Raw genomic sequence first — 18,944 nt, forward strand, 5'->3', positions numbered from 1 at the left:
ATCATCGGTTAGAGTGGGAGAGAGTGAAGAAACATTCTGTATTTTTTCTGGATAAACTGTCAGCACGGCCACAATTTACACTCTACATACATAATTTTTTCAGAATTTGTAAGACAAACTTGTTATCTCTCATGTCATGTGCTCAAAATATCAGAGAGACTTACAGAACTTACAGAATCAGCCTCTGAGTGCGGCCACGTCTGTCTCTGCTCCTCATTGAGTCCAATACAAATATTTTCTGAGAGAAGCAGAACGGCCTGATGTTTTAAAACTGCCAGCGTCGCCAAAATATTTACTGTAGAAACACCAAATCGTACCGAAATTTTCATTAAGTCCTTAGAGCAACGTTGATCTGTGTTTTGTTCTGATAGGAGTTACCGTTTTGTCATGCTAAGCCTAAATGTGAGACCGGTTTAGAGGCAGAAAATGGCTCTTTTTCTCCACGTTTCTGTCTGTCTCAGCCTGCGGGGGCCCCTATCGCCGTGGTAACCTCTTTGATCCTCAGGCCAGGGCTCGTTAACTTCATAAACAATCCACCTGGCGCTCGTTTACATGTTTATAAACACAGACACAGCTAAATCAGACTGACACAGGATGCAGCTACTAACTAACTATGTGTCAAGTCAGTCACACACACACACAGACTCTAGAGCCAGCTTCATGTGATTACAGTCACACACACACACACACACACACACACACAAACACACACACACACACCTACACACACACCTACACACACACACACACACAAACACACACACACCTTCATGTGATTAAAACACAGTTAACGTGCAACAGAATTTAAATTTAAACCATGATTTAATCTGGTTTTAAAGTTAAACCTTGTTGGTGTCACACACACACACACACACCTACACACACACACACACACACACACACACACACACACACACACACAGGTGTGTGGTTACAGCTCCTCCATATCAGTGCTTATAGAAAGATGATCATGTGTCTGTCTGATCAGCTCTGTCTTGCGCTTAAGATCGTGGGTTTGATTCCCATGTTGACAGAGATGGCAAAATCGGCAGTAGCCCCGCGGCCCATTCAAAATTTCCCGAGAGGAAATTTTCTAGTTAGTGTGAATGCTGGAAGCATTCACACTATTGTTATTCAAATCTTTATACTTATTATTATTATTAGTGTGAATGCTGCAAGCATTCACACTATTGTTATTCAAATCTTTATACTTATTATTAGGGCCCGAGCCTGTGTCAACGACCCAGGGAGGTCCCTATTGTTATTCGACATGCACATTAGTCAACGTGCCAGCCGACGAGTAACAACAAGTAAGCAAGCAAGTACTCAAGTACTGCATAGACCTGGCAGCAAAAAACCCAGATATTGTAATGTTTATTATTAGGCCCGAGCGGCGAGTAGCACTCGCCCGAGGGGCTATTGAAATCGCGTTGTTTTTTATTATTATTAGGGCCCGAGCGGCGACTGCAAGTCGCCCAGCGAAAGCCCTATTGAAATCGCGCTGTTTATTAGGGCCCGAGCGGCGACTGCAAGTCGCCCAGCGAAAGCCCTATTGAAATCGCGCTGTTTATTATTATTATTATTATTATTATTATTCCCACACCCTTAAAACGCCATTTTGACCCCTTTCCCAAAGGCGAAAATGCGTCTACTTTTGCATGGGTGTCCGGCCGGATCCGAAAAACGATATTTTTGAGTGGTCGCACATGGTCGACGCGAAATGGCTAAATAGCGCCCCCTACAATTTTGCCAAAAACCCATAGGGAAAAAAATGACGTTAACGAAAGCGGACCAAAATCGGCACACATATTTATCAATGCGAGATGAACAAAAAATCCTCCTATAGCGAAGCCCGAAACCCAACAGGAAGTCGGCCATTTTGGTTCAAAGTTCGTTTACGCAAAACGAACTCGTCCGAGGGGTTACGCCCGATCGGCTCCAAATTGGGTTCAGAACATCGTCAGACCTAGCTGAGCTTATCTTGTGCTCCGCAGGTCTGTAGCTCAAAGCGCTTGGCCTCTGGCGTGCCCCGAAGTTTGGCGACTGTTTCGGTGCTCGCCATGTAAATACGAACGGCTCTCATGCCCACATACTTGATCGTAGACGCTTCAAACTTGGTGCAAAAATCTATGGCGAGACCCTGAACGATCCGACATATTATTTGCCTACGTCGCTCATAGCGCCCCCCGGTGGTAACAGGAAACGTACAAAAATTCGTTAAAAATACGTAGTTCACTAAATCGACTTTGTTCCACTTCTAGTACATGCTGAACCAGTTGCTGAAGCTACATTATGAACGCTTTGAAGATACGACGAACGGCGTCCGTGTGCCGCCGCGGCGACTGACGATTTTTTGTCGTAAAATTACGTTTGCCTATTACGCGCACATACTTCGTCGTAGCCACTTGAAATTCAAAGGACATGACGTTGGCTCCGCCCTGAACGTTTTGATGTATCGACTTCCTGCCTGGCTCATAGCGCCCCCCGGTGGTAACAGGAAGTACGCAAAAATTCATTAAAAATCTATACTTCACCCGATCAACTTCATTCCACTTCTAATACATGCAGAACCAGTTGCTGAAGCTACATTATGAACGCTGTGAAGATACGACGAACGGCGTCCGTGTGCCGCCGCGGCGACTGACGATTTTTTATCGTACAATTACGTTTGCCTTTTTCGTGGCTTTAACGAAGTCGTGTCCTCACGAAATTTCATACACGGGTCAAGAATGGCGAGCTCTATCAGCAGATAGAGTCGTTTCCTATGGGCGTGGCTAAATGCCTCAATAGCGCCCCCTTGAAGTTTTTCCGAAAATCTTCATAGACAAATTTCGCTTACTTTGTCGAACACATACAAAACTCGACACACACGTGAATCATACCCAAACATACAAAAAATTGAATTGGAGCCACGCCCTAAACCCAACAGGAAGTCGGCCATTTTGGTGTAGATTTTTCCCGCCTAAAATTAACTCCTCCCAGAGCGTTCGCCCGATCAAGTTCAAATTAGGTATACCACATCTCCAGACCTCGCTGAGCTTATCTTGTGCTCCGTGAGTCCATAGGTCAAAGGGCGTGGCTGCCAGCGCTCAATTCACTTTGGCGTGCTCGCCATGTCCATACGAGTGGCTCTCACGCCCACATACTTCATCCAATCAACTTCAAACTTGCTGGACATGATGATGGCTCCGCCCTGAACGTCCCGATATATTAACTTCCCACGTAACTCATAGCGCCCCCCGGTGGTAACAGGAAGTGTACTAAAATTTGGAAAATGTACATTCTTTGCCCCATCAACTTCATTCCACTTCTAATACATGCAGAACCAGTTGGTGAAGCTCCATCATGAACGCTGTGAAGCTACGAGTAATGGCGTCCGTGTGGGGGCGCGGCGACAATTCCTCGCCATGACAATACGTTTGCCCTTTGGATGGCTTTATTGAACTCCAATCAACATGAAAATTGGTACACAGGTCCAGGGTCACAACCTCAACGTTTCTATGTACTCATAGGCGATCTCACTCATTCGCCCCCTAGTGGAAACAGGAAGTGGCATATTTTACATCAACATTGTCCGATTTCCACGAAACTTCACATGTGTGATGAGGGACTGACCCTGAACACACCTGCACGCATCCCATTACTGCCCCCTGGTGGACGAACCTTTAACTGCTCATAATTCCTTCATGCTTTGTCCGATTCACTCCAAACTTCACATGAGTGATGAGGGGCTGCCCCTGAACGCACCCACCCACAACTGCTTAGCGCCACCTGGTGGATGAACGAAGCATTGCAGCCCCGACATGCCTCAGGCCCCGCGGTGGCATGGGCGAGCGAGGGCCCGTCATCGCCGCTTGCGGCTTTAATTATTATTATTATTCTTCTCCGCCTTTAAACCCCAATTTCGCCCCTTTCCCAAACGCGAAAATGCGTCTACTTTTGCACGGACGTCCGGCCTGATCCGAAATTCGATATTTTTGGGTGGTCGCACATGGTCGACGCGAAATGGCTAAATAGCGCCCCCTACAATTTTGCCAAAAACCCATAGGGAAAAAAATGACGTTAACGAAAGCGGACCAAAATCGGCATACATATTTATCAATGCGAGATGAACAAAAAATCCTCCTATAGCGAAGCCCGAAACCCAACAGGAAGTCGGCCATTTTGGTTCAAAGTTCGTTTACGCAAAACGAACTCGTCCGAGGGATTACGCCCGATCGGCTCCAAATTGGGTTCAGAACATCGTCAGACCTAGCTGAGCTTATCTTGTGCTCCGCAGGTCTGTAGCTCAAAGCGCTTGGCCTCTGGCGTGCCCCGAAGTTTGGCGACTGTTTCGGTGCTCGCCATGTAAATACGAACGGCTCTCATGCCCACATACTTGATCGTAGACGCTTCAAACTTGCTGCAAAAATCTATGGCGAGACCCTGAACGATCCGACATATTATTTGCCTACGTCGCTCATAGCGCCCCCCGGTGGTAACAGGAAACGTACAAAAATTCGTTAAAAATACGTAGTTCACTAAATCGACTTTGTTCCACTTCTAGTACATGCTGAACCAGTTGCTGAAGCTACATTATGAACGCTTTGAAGATACGACGAACGGCGTCCGTGTGCCGCCGCGGCGACTGACGATTTTTTGTCGTAAAATTACGTTTGCCTATTACGCGCACATACTTCGTCGTAGCCACTTGAAATTCAAAGGACATGACGTTGGCTCCGCCCTGAACGTTTTGATGTATCGACTTCCTGCCTGGCTCATAGCGCCCCCCGGTGGTAACAGGAAGTACGCAAAAATTCATTAAAAATCTATACTTCACCCGATCAACTTCATTCCACTTCTAATACATGCAGAACCAGTTGCTGAAGCTACATTATGAACGCTGTGAAGATACGACGAACGGCGTCCGTGTGCCGCCGCGGCGACTGACGATTTTTTATCGTACAATTACGTTTGCCTTTTTCGTGGCTTTAACGAAGTCGTGTCCTCACGAAATTTCATACACGGGTCAAGAATGGCGAGCTCTTTCAGCAGATAGAGTCGTTTCCTATGGGCGTGGCTAAATGCCTCAATAGCGCCCCCTTGAAGTTTTTCCGAAATTCTTCATAGACAAATTTCGCTTACTTTGTCGTACACATACGAAACTCGACACACACGTGTATCATACCCAAACATACCAAAAATTGAATTGGAGCCACGCCCTAAACCCAACAGGAAGTCGGCCATTTTGGTGTAGATTTTTCCCGCCTAAAATTAACTCCTCCCAGAGCGTTCGCCCGATCAAGTTCAAATTAGGTACACCACATCTCCAGACTTAGCTGAGCTTATCTTGTGCTCCGTGAGTCCGTAGGTCAAAGGGCGTGGCTGCCAGCGCTCAATTCACTTTGGCGTGCTCGCCATGTACATACGAGTGGCTCTCACGCCCACATACTTCATCCAATCAACTTCAAACTTGCTGGACATGATGATGGCTCCGCCCTGAACGTCCCGATATATTAACTTCCCACGTAACTCATAGCGCCCCCCGGTGGTAACAGGAAGTGTACTAAAATTTGGAAAATGTACATACTTTGCCCCATCAACTTCATTCTACTTCTAAAACATGCAGAACCAGTTGGTGAAGTTACATTATGAAGACTGTGAAGCTACGAGTAATGGCGTCCCTGTGGGGGCGTGGCTAACATTCCTCGCCATGACAATACGTTTGCCCTTTGGATGGCTTTATTGAACTCGTATCAACATGAAAATTGGTACACAGGTCCAGGGTCACGACCTCAACGTTTCCATATGCTCATAGGCGATCTCACTCATTTGCCCCCTAGTGGAAACAGGAAGTGGCATATTTTACATCAACATTGTCCGATTTCCACGAAACTTCACATGTGTGATGAGGGACTGACCCTGAACACACCTGCACGCATCCCATTACTGCCCCCTGGTGGACGAACCTTTAACTGCTCATAATTCCTTCATGCTTTGTCCGATTCACTCCAAACTTCACATGAGTGATGAGGGGCCGCCCCTGAACGCACCCACCCACAACTGCTTAGCGCCACCTGGTGGATGAACGAAGCATTGCAGCCCCGACATGCCTCAGGCCCCGCGGTGGCATGGGCGAGCGAGGGCCCGTCATCGCCGCTTGCGGCTTTAATTATTCTTATTATTCCGTCACCTAAATGCCCCAATTTGGCCCCTTTCCCGACTTCGAAAATGCGTGAACTTTTGCCCGGACGTCCGGCCTGATCCGAAATTCGATATATGTGGTGGTCGCACATGTCCGACGCGACATGGCGAAATAGCGCCCCCTACAAATTTTGAAAAGTCCCATAGACAATTTTGCTTACTTTGGCGTAGACCTACAAAATTCGGTACACATATGTATTATACCCAGATATGCAAAAAAGCCTCTTAATGTCATGGTGAAATCCCAACAGGAAGTCGGCCATTTTGGTTTAGATTTTTCCCGCCTAAACTTAACTCCTCCCACAGCGTTCGCCCGATCAAGTTGAAATTAGGTACACCACATCTCCAGACCTAGCTGAGCTTATCTTGTGCTCCGTGAGTCCGTAGGTCAAAGGGCGTGGCTGCCAGCGCTCAATTAACTTTGGCGTGCTCGCCATGTAATACGATTGGCTCTCACGCCCACATACTTGATCGTAGACGCTTCAAACTTGGTGCAAAAATCTATGGCGAGACCCTGAACGATCCGACATATTATTTGCCTACGTCGCTCATAGCGCCCCCCGGTGGTAACAGGAAGTGAACTAAAATTCATTAAAAATACATAGTTCACCCAATCAACTCCATTCCACTTGTAAAACATGCAGAACCAGTTGGTGAAGCTACATTATGAAGACTGTGAAGCTACGAGTAATGGCGTCCCTGTGGGGGCGTGGCTACCATCAATTCCTCGCCATGAAAATACGTTTGGCTTTTTGATGGCTTTATTGAACTCGTATCATCATGAAACTTGATACACAGGTCCAGGGTGGAGACCTCTTCCATCTGATAGGGGTGTCGCTCATGTGGCCCCCTAGTGGAAACAGGAAGTGCGATTTTTTGCATCAACATTGTCCGATTTCCACGAAACTTCACATGTGTGATGAGGGACTGACCCTGAACACACCTGCACACATCCCATTACTGCCCCCTAGTGGACGAACCTTTAACTGCTCATAACTCCCTCATGCTTTGTCCGATTTCCACGAAACTTCACATTTGTGATGAGGGACTGACCCCGAACACACCTGCACACATCCCATTACTGCCCCCTGGTGGACGAACCATTAACTGCTCATAACTCCCTCATGCTTTGTCCGATTCACTCCAAACTTCACATGAGTGATGAGGGGCGGCCCCTGAACGCACCACACCACATGCGGTGACTGCCCCCTGGTGGATGAACGAAACATTGCAATTTTGGCCTCCTTCCGGGTTTCTTCTCCATTTCTGCTCCGCGCCACAGCCCCGGCGTGCCTCAGGCCCCCCGGTGGCATGGGCGAGCGAGGGCCGATCATCGCCGCTTGCGGCTTTAATTAGGGCCCGAGCGGCGACTGCAAGTCGCCCAGCGAAAGCCCTATTGTAATTGCTATGTTTATTATTATTATTATATTCTCCCTAAAATCGCATTTTTGGGGGCCTCAACATGCCCCAAAACGCGTGAATTTTGGCATGCACATCAGGCCTCGCGAAAAATTTGATATTTTAAAGTCGTTGGAAATGGGCGTGGCCAAATGGCTGAATAGCGCCCCCTACAAACACGTGTCAATGGCATCGCCATCGTCTTACTTTGTCATACACACACAAAATTCGGTACACATATGTATTATACCCAGATATACAAAAAATCCTCTTGACCTCATGACCTCAACACAACAGGAAGTCGGCCATTTTGGTTTTGATTTTTCCCGCCTAAAATTAACTCCTCCCAGAGCGTTCGCCCGATCAAGTTCAAATTAGGTACACCACATCTCCAGACCTAGCTGAGCTTATCTTGTGCTCCGTGAGTCCGTAGGTCAAAGGGCGTGGCTGCCAGCGCTCAATTCACTTTGGCGTGCTCGCCATGTCCATACGAGTGGCTCTCACGCCCACATACTTCATCCAATCAACTTCAAACTTGCTGGACATGATGATGGCTCCGCCCTGAACGTCCCGATATATTAACTTCCCACGTAACTCATAGCGCCCCCCGGTGGTAACAGGAAGTGGACTAAAATTTGGAAAATGTACATACTTTGCCCCATCAACTTCATTCCACTTCTAAAACATGCAGAACCAGTTGGTGAAGCTCCATCATGAATGCTGTGAAGCTACGAGTAATGGCGTCCGTGTGGCGACGCGGCGACCATTCCTCGCCATGACAATACGTTTGCCCTTTGGATGGCTTTATTGAACTCGTATCAACATGAAAATTGGTACACAGGTCCAGGGTCACGACCTCAACGTTTCCATATGCTGGTAGGCGATCTCACTCATTTGCCCCCTAGTGGAAACAGGAAGTGCCATATTTTACATCAACATTGTCCGATTTCCACGAAACTTCACATGTGTGATGAGGGACTGACCCTGAACACACCTGCATGCATACCATTACTGCCCCCTAGTGGACCAACCATCAACTGCTCATAACTACCTCATGGTTTGTCCGATTTACACGAAACTTCACATGTGTGATGAGGGACTGACCCTGAACACACCTGCACGCATCCCATTACTGCCCCCTAGTGGACGAACCTTTAACTGCTCATAACTCCCTCATGCTTTGTCCGATTCACTCCAAACTTCACATGTGTGATGAGGGACTGACCCTGAACACACCTGCACGCATACAATTACTGCCCCCTAGTGGACGAACCATTAACTGCTCATAACTCCTTCGTGCTTTGTCCGATTTACACCAAACTTCACATGAGTGATGAGGGGCGGCCCCTGAACGCACCAGACCACATGCGGTGACTGCCCCCTGGTGGATGAACGAAAAATTGCTTTTTTTGCCTCCTCTCAGGTTTTTTCACCCTTTCACCTTCACACCACAGCCCCAGCGTGCCTCAGGCCCCGCGGTGGCATGGGTGAGCGAGGGCCCGTCATCGCCGCTTGCGGCTTTAATTATTATTATTATTATTATTATTCCCCGCAAAGAATCGCAAAAACGACCCCTTTGCCATGCACGAAAACTCACCAAACTTTGTAGCCTCGTGGGGCTTCGCGAAAAATTTGATATTTTGGCAGCGTCGCATTTGGGCGGGGCCAAATGGCTAAATAGCGCCCCCTACAATTTTCCCAAAAACCCATAGGGAAAAAAATGACGTTAACGAAAGCGGACCAAAATCGCCACACATGTTCATCAATGCGAGATGAACACAAAATCCTCCTATCGCGAAGCCCGAAACCCAACAGGAAGTCGGCCATTTTGCTTCAAAGTTTGTAAACGCAAAACGAACTCCTCCTAGGGATTACGCCCGATCGGCTCCAAATTGGGTTCAGAACATCGTCAGACCTAGCTGAGCTTATCTTGTGCTCCGCAGGTCTGTAGCTCAAAGGGGTTGGCCTCTGGCGTGCCCCGAAGTTTGGCGACTGTTTCGGTGCTCGCCATGTAAATACGAATGGCTCTCATGCCCACATACTTGATCGTAGACGCTTCAAACTTGGTGCAAAAATCTATGGCGAGACCCTGAACGATCCGACATATTATTTGCCGACGTCGCTCATAGCGCCCCCCGGTGGTAACAGGAAACGTACAAAAATTCGTTAAAAATACGTAGTTGACCAAATCGACTTCGTTACACTTCTAGTACATGCAGACCCGGATGGTGAAGCTACATCATGAACGCTTTGACCCTACGAGCAACGGTGTCCGTGTGCCGCCGCGGCGACTGCCGATTTTTTGTCGTAAAATTACGTTTCCCAATTACGCGCACATACTTCGTCGTAGCCACTTGAAATTCAAAGGACATGACGTTGGCTCCGCCCTGAACGTTTTGATATATCGACTTCCTGCCTGGCTCATAGCGCCCCCCGGTGGTAACAGGAAGTACGCAAAAATTCGTTAAAAATCCATACTTCACCCGATCAACTTCATTCCACTTCTAATACATGCAGAACCAGTTGCTGAAGCTACATTATGAACGCTGTCAAGCTACGACGAACGGCGTCCGTGTGCCGCCGCGGCGACTGACGATTTTTTATCGTACAATTACGTTTGCCTTTTTCGTGGCTTTAACGAAGTCGTGTCCTCACGAAATTTCATACACAGGTCAAGAATGGCGAGCTCTTTCAGCGGATAGAGTCGTTTCCCATGGGCGTGGCTAAATGCCTCAATAGCGCCCCCTTGAAGTTTTTCTGAAATTCTCCATAGACAAATTTCGCTTACTTTGTCGTACACATACGAAACTCGACACACACGTGTATCATACCCAAACATACCAAAAATTGAATTGGAGCCACGCCCTAAACCCAACAGGAAGTCGGCCATTTTGGTTAGCATTTCTTTGACGCAAAACGAACTCCTCCGAGGGAGTTCGCCCGATTGACTTCAAATTGGGCACGGAACATCTCCAGACTGAGCTGATTACGGCTTGTGCTCCGCAGGTGTGTAGGTCAAAGGGCGTGGCTACTAGGGCACGGCCAAGTTCCCGAATTCAGCTAAAAAGGTTTAAATGCTATCACGCCCACAGATTTGATCGCAGCAGCTTCAAACTTGGTGCACATGATGATGGCGTGACCCTGAACGATCCGACATATTATTTTCCTACGTCACTCATAGCGCCCCCCGGTGGTAACAGGAAGTGCGCTAAAATTAATTAAAAATACATAGTTGCCCCCATCAACTTCATTCCACTTCTAAAACATGCCGAACAAGTTGGTGAAGGTATTTCGTGAACGCTATGACGCTACGGCTAATGGCCCCCTTGTGGCGGCGACAGGAATAGCGCTCCATCGTGAACTGCCACCTCCCACGGATTTTGCCCGATTGACTTCATATTCGCTACAGATCATCAGGAGACCGAGCTGGTCAAACACTATTAAAAGCTTTTCTCTACGTGAAACGGCGTGGCTGCTAGGGGGCGACAAAGTTGGTCAACTGCTCGTTCAGTCGCCATGCTATTACGTTTGCCTTCCACGCCCACATACTTGGTCGTAGTCACTTCAAAATTTCAGTACATGATCAGGGGCCCGCCCTCTACGCCTCCATTTGATCGTACGCTAGCTCGCTCAATACGCCCCCTTGTGGACACAGGAAATGTCGCGTTTTGCATCGACATTGTCCGATCAGCTCGAAACTTCACATGTGTGATTAGGTCACGACCCCGTACGCAACGGCCCACATCCCGTTACCGCCCCCTGGTGGACGAACCGTAAACCTGCCGTAACTTCATCGTACGTTGTCCATTTTGCTCGAAACGTCACGTGTTCGACGAGGGGACCGCCCTCGACGCAGCCGCCCACGTCCGGTTGCGCGCGGGGGTTTTCGAAGAGCGGCCCGGGGGTAGCGGGGACGCCGAGTGGCGTGGAGCGAGGGCCCGTCATAGCCGCTTGCGGCTTTAATTATTAGGGCCACGGGCAATCGCACCGGGCACTGGTCCCAACAGCTATGAAATAGCTGCAGGGACTACTGTTATTGTGTGGATTTTTTCTTATTATTATTAGGGCCGCGGGCAATCGCACCGGGCACTGGTCCCAACAGCTATGAAATAGCTGCAGGGACCAGTGCCCGGGCGGAGCCCGGGCACTACTGTTATTGTGTGGATTTTTTCCTAGTTATTATTATTATTTTTCCACTTCCGGCCAGATTTCGATGTGCTACTAGTCCTGCAACTCGAAGAGTTGCAGGACATATTATATATCAAAACGTGCGTCTTGATCGGGATCGCTGTGCTATTACTTTTCTCAACAGTCTACGAATTTTTCGCGACGTAGTCGCGAAAAACTGCGCAAAAATTTTGCATGTAAGTCAATGGGACGGGCGGAAAAAAAAGAGCGAAAAAGACCAATCATTGGAGTTTAACAAACGTCTACTGCTCAGGCATACTTTCACCTAGAGACTCCATTTAAACTTTAAACAGTAGACACAAGTCTTGTGTATTGTCGTATTACTCCACGTTTTGATAGGTCATATAGTTTTTGATCAATCCCTGATCAATGACCATGATCATTTTTGGAGAAATTATGAGTTTATAATGGGTGTGTATTGCATGGAATGTTCGTGTCAGAGTGCGTGACATCATCGGTTAGAGTGGGAGAGAGTGAAGAAACGTTCTGTATTTTTTCTGGATAAATTGCCACCACGGCCACAATTTACACTCTACAGACATAATTTTTTCAGAATTTGTAAGACAAACTTGTTATCTCTCATGTCATGTGCTCAAAATATCAGAGAGACTTACAGAACTTACAGAATCAGCCTCTGAGTGCGGCCACGTCTGTCCCTGCTCCTCATTGAGTCCAATACAAATATTTTCTGAGAGGAGCAGAACGGCCTGATGTTTTAAAACTGCCAGCGTCGCCAAAATATTTACTGTAGAAACACCAAATCGTACCGAAATTTTCATTAAGTCCTTAGAGCAACGTTGATCTGTGTTTTGTTCTGATAGGAGTTACCGTTTTGTCATGCTAAGCCTAAATGTGAGACCGGTTTAGAGGCAGAAAATGGCTCTATTTCTCCACGTTTCTGTCTGTCTCAGCCTGCGGGGGCCCCTATCGCCATGGTAACCTCTTTGATCCTCAGGCCAGAGCTCGTTAACTTCATAAACAATCCATCTGGCGCTCGTTTAAATGTTTATAAACACAGACACAGCTAAATCAGACTGACACAGGATGCAGCTACTAACTAACTATGTGTCAAGTCAGTCACACACACACACACAGACTCTAGAGCCAGCTTCATGTGATTACAGTCACACACACACACACACACACACACACACACACACACACACACACACACACACCACACACACACACACACACACACACACACACACACACACACACAAACACACACACACACACACACACAAACACACACACACACCTTCATGTGATTAAAACACAGTTTACGTGCAACAGAATTTAAACTTAAACCATGATTTAATCTGGTTTTAAAGTTAAACCTTGTTGGTGTCACACACACACACACAAACACACACACACCTTCATGTGATTAAAACACAGTTTACGTGCAACAGAATTTAAACTTAAACCATGATTTAATCTGGTTTTAAAGTTAAACCTTGTTGGTGTCACACACACACACACAAACACACACACACACACACACACACACACACACACACACACACACACACACACACACACACACACACACACACACACACACACACACACACACACACAGTTAACCTAATGTGGTTACAGCTCCTCCATATCAGTGCTTATAGAAAGATGATCATGTGTCTGTCTGATCAGCTCTGTCTTGACCTTAAGATCGTGGGTTTGATTCCCATGTTGACAGAGATGGCAAAATCGGCAGTAGCCCCGCGGCCCATTCAAAATTTCCCGAGAGGAAATTTTCTAGTTATTATTTTTCCACTTCCGGCCGATTTTCGATGTGCTACTAGTCCTGCAACTCGAAGAGTTGCAGGACATATTATATATCAAAACGTGCGTCCTGATCGGGATCGCTGTGCTATTACTTTTCTCAACAGTTTACGAATTTTTCGCGACGTAGTCGCGAAAAACTGCGCAAAAATTTTGCATGTAAGTCAATGGGACGGGCGAAAAAAAAAAGACCGAAAAAGACCAATCATTGGAGTTTAACAAAAGTCTACTGCTCAGGCATACTTTCACCTAGAGACTCCATTTAAACTTTAAACAGTAGACACAAGTCTTGTGTGTTGTCGTATTACTCCACGTTTTGATAGGTCATATAGTTTTTGATCAATCCCTGATCAATGACCATGATCATTTTTGGAGAAATTATGAGTTTATAATGGGTGTGTATTGCATAGAATGTTCGTGTCAGAGTGCGTGACATCATCGGTTAGAGTGGGAGAGAGTGAAGAAACATTCTGTATTTTTTCTGGATAAATTGCCACCACGGCCACAATTTACACTCTACAGACATAATTTTTTCAGAATTTGTAAGACAAACTTGTTATCTCTCATGTCATGTGCTCAAAATATCAGAGAGACTTACAGAATTGACAGAATCAGCCTCTGAGTGCGGCCACGTCTGTCTCTGCTCCTCATTGAGTCCAATACAAATATTTTCTGAGAGGAGCAGAACGGCCTGATGTTTTAAAACTGCCAGCGTCGCCAAAATATTTACTGTAGAAACACCAAATCGTACCGAAATTTTCAGTAAGTCCTTAGAGCAACGTTGATCTGTGTTTTGTTCTGATAGGAGTTACCGTTTTGTCATGCTAAGCCTAATTGTGAGGCCGGTTTAGAGGCAGAAAATGGCTGTTTTTCTCCACGTTTCTGTCTGTATCAGCCTGCGGGGGCCCCTATCGCCGTGGTAACCTCTTTGATCCTCAGGCCAGGGCTCGTTAACTTCATAAACAATCCACCTGGCGCTCGTTTAAATGTTTACAAACACAGACACAGCTAAATCAGACTGACACAGGATGCAGCTACTAACTAACTATGTGACAAGTCAGTCACACACACACACACAGACTCTAGAGCCAGCTTCATGTGATTACAGTCACACACACACACACACACACATACACACCAATAGGGGTAAGAGGGGACCTGTCAGGCCAAGCTGCCAAGAGGGGTCTTATGTTTCTGCTTATTTTGAAAAACCAAAAATGGAATATAAAATTGACATTTAAGGTGTTTTACCATAATATTACTGAAAATGTGACTTTTAATTATTTTTAAAGAAATTGCCAAGAGGGGACTTGGATCTCTGAGCGACATTTACCTATCAAAGAGTGGACCTCCACATACTGCAGTGGAGCTGTCTGCACCCATTCATTCACCTAACGACCCATTCACCTAATGAGTCTTTACAACAATGACTTTCTCAGTTTCTTTCAAGAATGGATAATATAACTTGAGAGTTATCATTACTTATTTTAAAGTCTCTGTAATACAAATTATATATATATATATATATATATATATATATATATATATATATATATATATGACATATATATATATATAATCATGGCCACATTTGAGAGTAAATATTTTTTAATGAATTGCATGCAATTCAGACGTAACATGGCTGCATGCACTAATATCAAGTTCTGCAGTATAAGCAACAACATTTACTTAAAACCAGCTTTAATGAATGAATTCCTTTTTTCTTAACAAAGATAATTTGCTTGTCTGTCTTTACTCATCCATAAATGTGTTGCCTCTGTCATTCTTAGCAGTTCAAGAGGGACCTACTATCATCTCAATTTTAAATAGTCAAAATGCTCCATACATCTGGTTTCAACCAATTACTGTAATAGGAAATACATTAATATGTAATATGTATGAATAAGAAAGAAATAAGCAAAAGTGATAATTCTTAAGATAATGTTTTTCATCAAAACTTAACACAAACATTTCTAATAAAGTAGCACCAATGATGTTGTCCTTATTTTTAAATGTAGGGTGCACTACTGCAACACACATATCTACAGTCTATTAATTTTTCCCCTACAAGAGTTTTATACTCCTTGACTGCATTGTTGTTATAGGAAAAATATTTGAATTAAACCAAGGGTTTTAGGTCACATTAAATTTTAATGTACTTGCATCATGAATCTGTATTTATGAGGATGTATTTTATTTACTGTTTTACATTACAGAAAAAGGTCCACACTTGGTTTATATGGAATGACAGGGGTCCACTGTTGGTTGGTGCATAATGATACAAGTGCCCACTTAGTTAGCATGAAGTGAAATACACACTCCATCATGTATGAATAAGAAAGAAATAAGCAAAAGTGATCATCCGTAAGAGAAATTTTTCATCAAAACTTAACACAAACATTTCTAATAAAGTAGCACCAATAATGTTGTCATTATTTTTGAATGTAGGGTGTACTACTGCAACACACATATCTACAGTCTATTAATTTTTCCCCTACAAGAGTTTTATACTCCTTGACTGCATTGTTGTTATAGGAAAAATATTTGAATTAAAACTCAGGGTTTTAGGTCACATTTAATGTACTTGCATCATGAATCTGTATTTATGAGGATGTATTTTATTTACTGTTTTACATTACAGAAAAAGGTCCACACTTGGTTTATATGGAATGACAGGGGTCCACAGTTGGTTGGGGCATAATGACACAAGCTCCCACTGAGATAGCACGGAGCGACATACACACTCGAGCATGGGTGGATAAGCAGAAATGAGATAAATTGCTAAGTTTTAAGATATATTTTTAATCTAAATTTAATACAAACATTTGTAACTATTAATACACACACAACACACGCACAAACACATATTTAAACTAAAGTAGAACTGGTGAAGTTGTCATTGTAGTTTTTTTAAAACATGGGATGTACTGTGAAAACTCAATGGCAACCTATCAAGATACTTAAGGGAATATTTCAGTTATTGACATTTATGGCTCAGCAATAAAACATGTATGGGAAAATAAAGGAGGCGCTGGGGGGTCATCAGTTTGTCTGAGATACAAGGGATAATTCTTCTAGAGGATGGATTAACCTCACTAAGTAATATGATATACCACTGCAACACACCTTTCTACAGTCTGTCAAGTTTTTGACTTAATGAAGTTTCATACTCCTTGACTGCATTGTTGTCATGGGAAAACTACTTTAAATAACTAAACTCAGGATTCAACATGGTCTGATGGCCCAGAGCCACAAAGTGTTATTCTGTAGTCACCTAATGTCCCATATAGATAAAGCTCTGTGGTGGCCACCTATTGTCACTCTTCTACTTTTTAACAGCACATGGTTTCAATCAATTTTAATGTACTTGCATTCTAAATCTATATTAATAGGGATGCATTTTACTTATTGTTTTGCATTGCAGAAAAAAAAGGTCCACACTTGGTTTATATGGAATGACAGGGGTCCACTGTTGGTTGGTGCATAATGATACAAGTGCCCACTTAGTTAGCATGAAGTGAAATACACACTCCATCATGTATGAATAAGAAAGAAATAAGCAAAAGTGATCATCCGTAAGAGAAATTTTTCATCACAGCTCCACGTTACACTTGTTCCAGGCTCTGCCCGTCGTTTTTCTCTAGAAATAGAAACTTTTTCCAACTTTTTTATCTCCGTAGCGATCGCACTCGTCTTCTCCTTCTTCTTCACTTCTTGCTCTGATCTACAGTCTCATTTGTTCTACACATCCCAGAAGCCCCAAAATTACTCACAGTGTGGGCGACAGCGTCCCCATTTACCAGCCGCAGAAAACTGCGTTTGACGTATATGTACGTCAATGGCACTCAATGAGTTAAGTGGGAGGTACACAATAAATCTAATTCTAATCTAATTTATTTTGAAAACAAATAGTAGAATGGCAATCTGATTCAGTGATTAATTTGTTACACATTTGGGTTGCTTCCTAATGATTTTTTGATGTTTTAGTACCCAGCTTAACACAAGTGTGTATATTCCTTACTATCTACAGTATGTATGTGCCTTGTAGGCACTTTACTTGCAAGTGTGTGTATGCAGTGTTTTATAAATCTGAATATTTTTTGTCACATCACATCTACCCCGACACTTTAGAGCGCTTCTGTCTCGACGCCGTGTTTGCCTTCGTTCTGACCTGAACACGGCATGTGTTGTTTGGGTTAGAAACATGCACATTTGCAAAGGAAAAAAAGCAAAATCGATTAGCGGAATCATTAAGCATGCACGCACACAATCCCAAGGAAATGATCACGTGGGAACCAGTTCTGAAGAGGAACCGGTTCTCAGTTCCCACCCATAGACTTCAGTCTATGATGTGGACACAAAAGCATTCCTCTACATTGAAGTAGGTCATCAACACTCATGTATTTCACAGATCCTAAATCCTGGTACACACATAAAGATTCTCTAAATTTCAACCAATTTTTTTTATCTGTGAAAGACCCCACACATGAAGATAAAAAATCTGTGATTGAACAGTTTTGATCGTATTGTGTGTGGTGTGCTGTGATATTCCAAACACAGCGCACCACACACATTAAGATTTTTCAGAATCTTGACCCTCCGGTCAGAAAACTCAGAAAGAGATCAGTATTGTTGTAGCTACTCTTTCGGGTCTATTTCCGGAATGGACAATGAGAGCGATGTAATTCTTTTAAAATGAAAGCGGGACACTTCAGCCTTTACAACGATCCCATCGGTGTGTGTCTGTGTGTCTGTGGCTTCGGACGCCGAGCAGTAAAGCGGCTGTGAGCGGCGGTCACATGATCGTTTAAACATCGCTGCTTTATTGCTGGCTGTTGCTGGCTATGATCGCTACCGTCTTTGCTATCGGCTATCAGGAAACCTCCTGTGTATGCGTGAATGTCTGTGTGAACCTCATGTATTGCCAGGGCTGCACCGTGGCTCTCTGTGGGATTGCCGGTGTTGTGTTGAGAAGTGGCTTGCCGCGAGCAGCATGCAGAGCTTGGCAAGCAGGCACTTCTCAGCACAACACCAGCTTTCCACACGCAAGATGACTTTTGATTTGTAAATATTGAACATGTTTAATATTTACGATTATCGGCGCCGAACGTTTTCCGATGCGATTGTTTTTATTTATTATTAGAATTTTGACTCTTAACACACCACACACTACAAGAGAATCTCATAAAATAATCTTAAAACCTTAGGATAATCGGCCGATTTTTGTCTTTGGTCGGAAGGGGGAAAATCGGGGCAAAATCAGCCCGATTATCTTTATGTGTGTGGTAGGCTTAACTCTACCTCCACTCTCCACTCTAAATGTGGAACTGGCTTCTGAGAAGTGAGTGAGGGCTTTAAATCTGTGCCAGACGACTTGTGTCAGTCCT

This window comes from Trachurus japonicus, chromosome 16, assembly GCF_045865225.1.
Source record: "Trachurus japonicus isolate A0001 chromosome 16, Traja_1.0".
Classification (NCBI taxonomy): domain Eukaryota; kingdom Metazoa; phylum Chordata; class Actinopteri; order Carangiformes; family Carangidae; genus Trachurus; species Trachurus japonicus.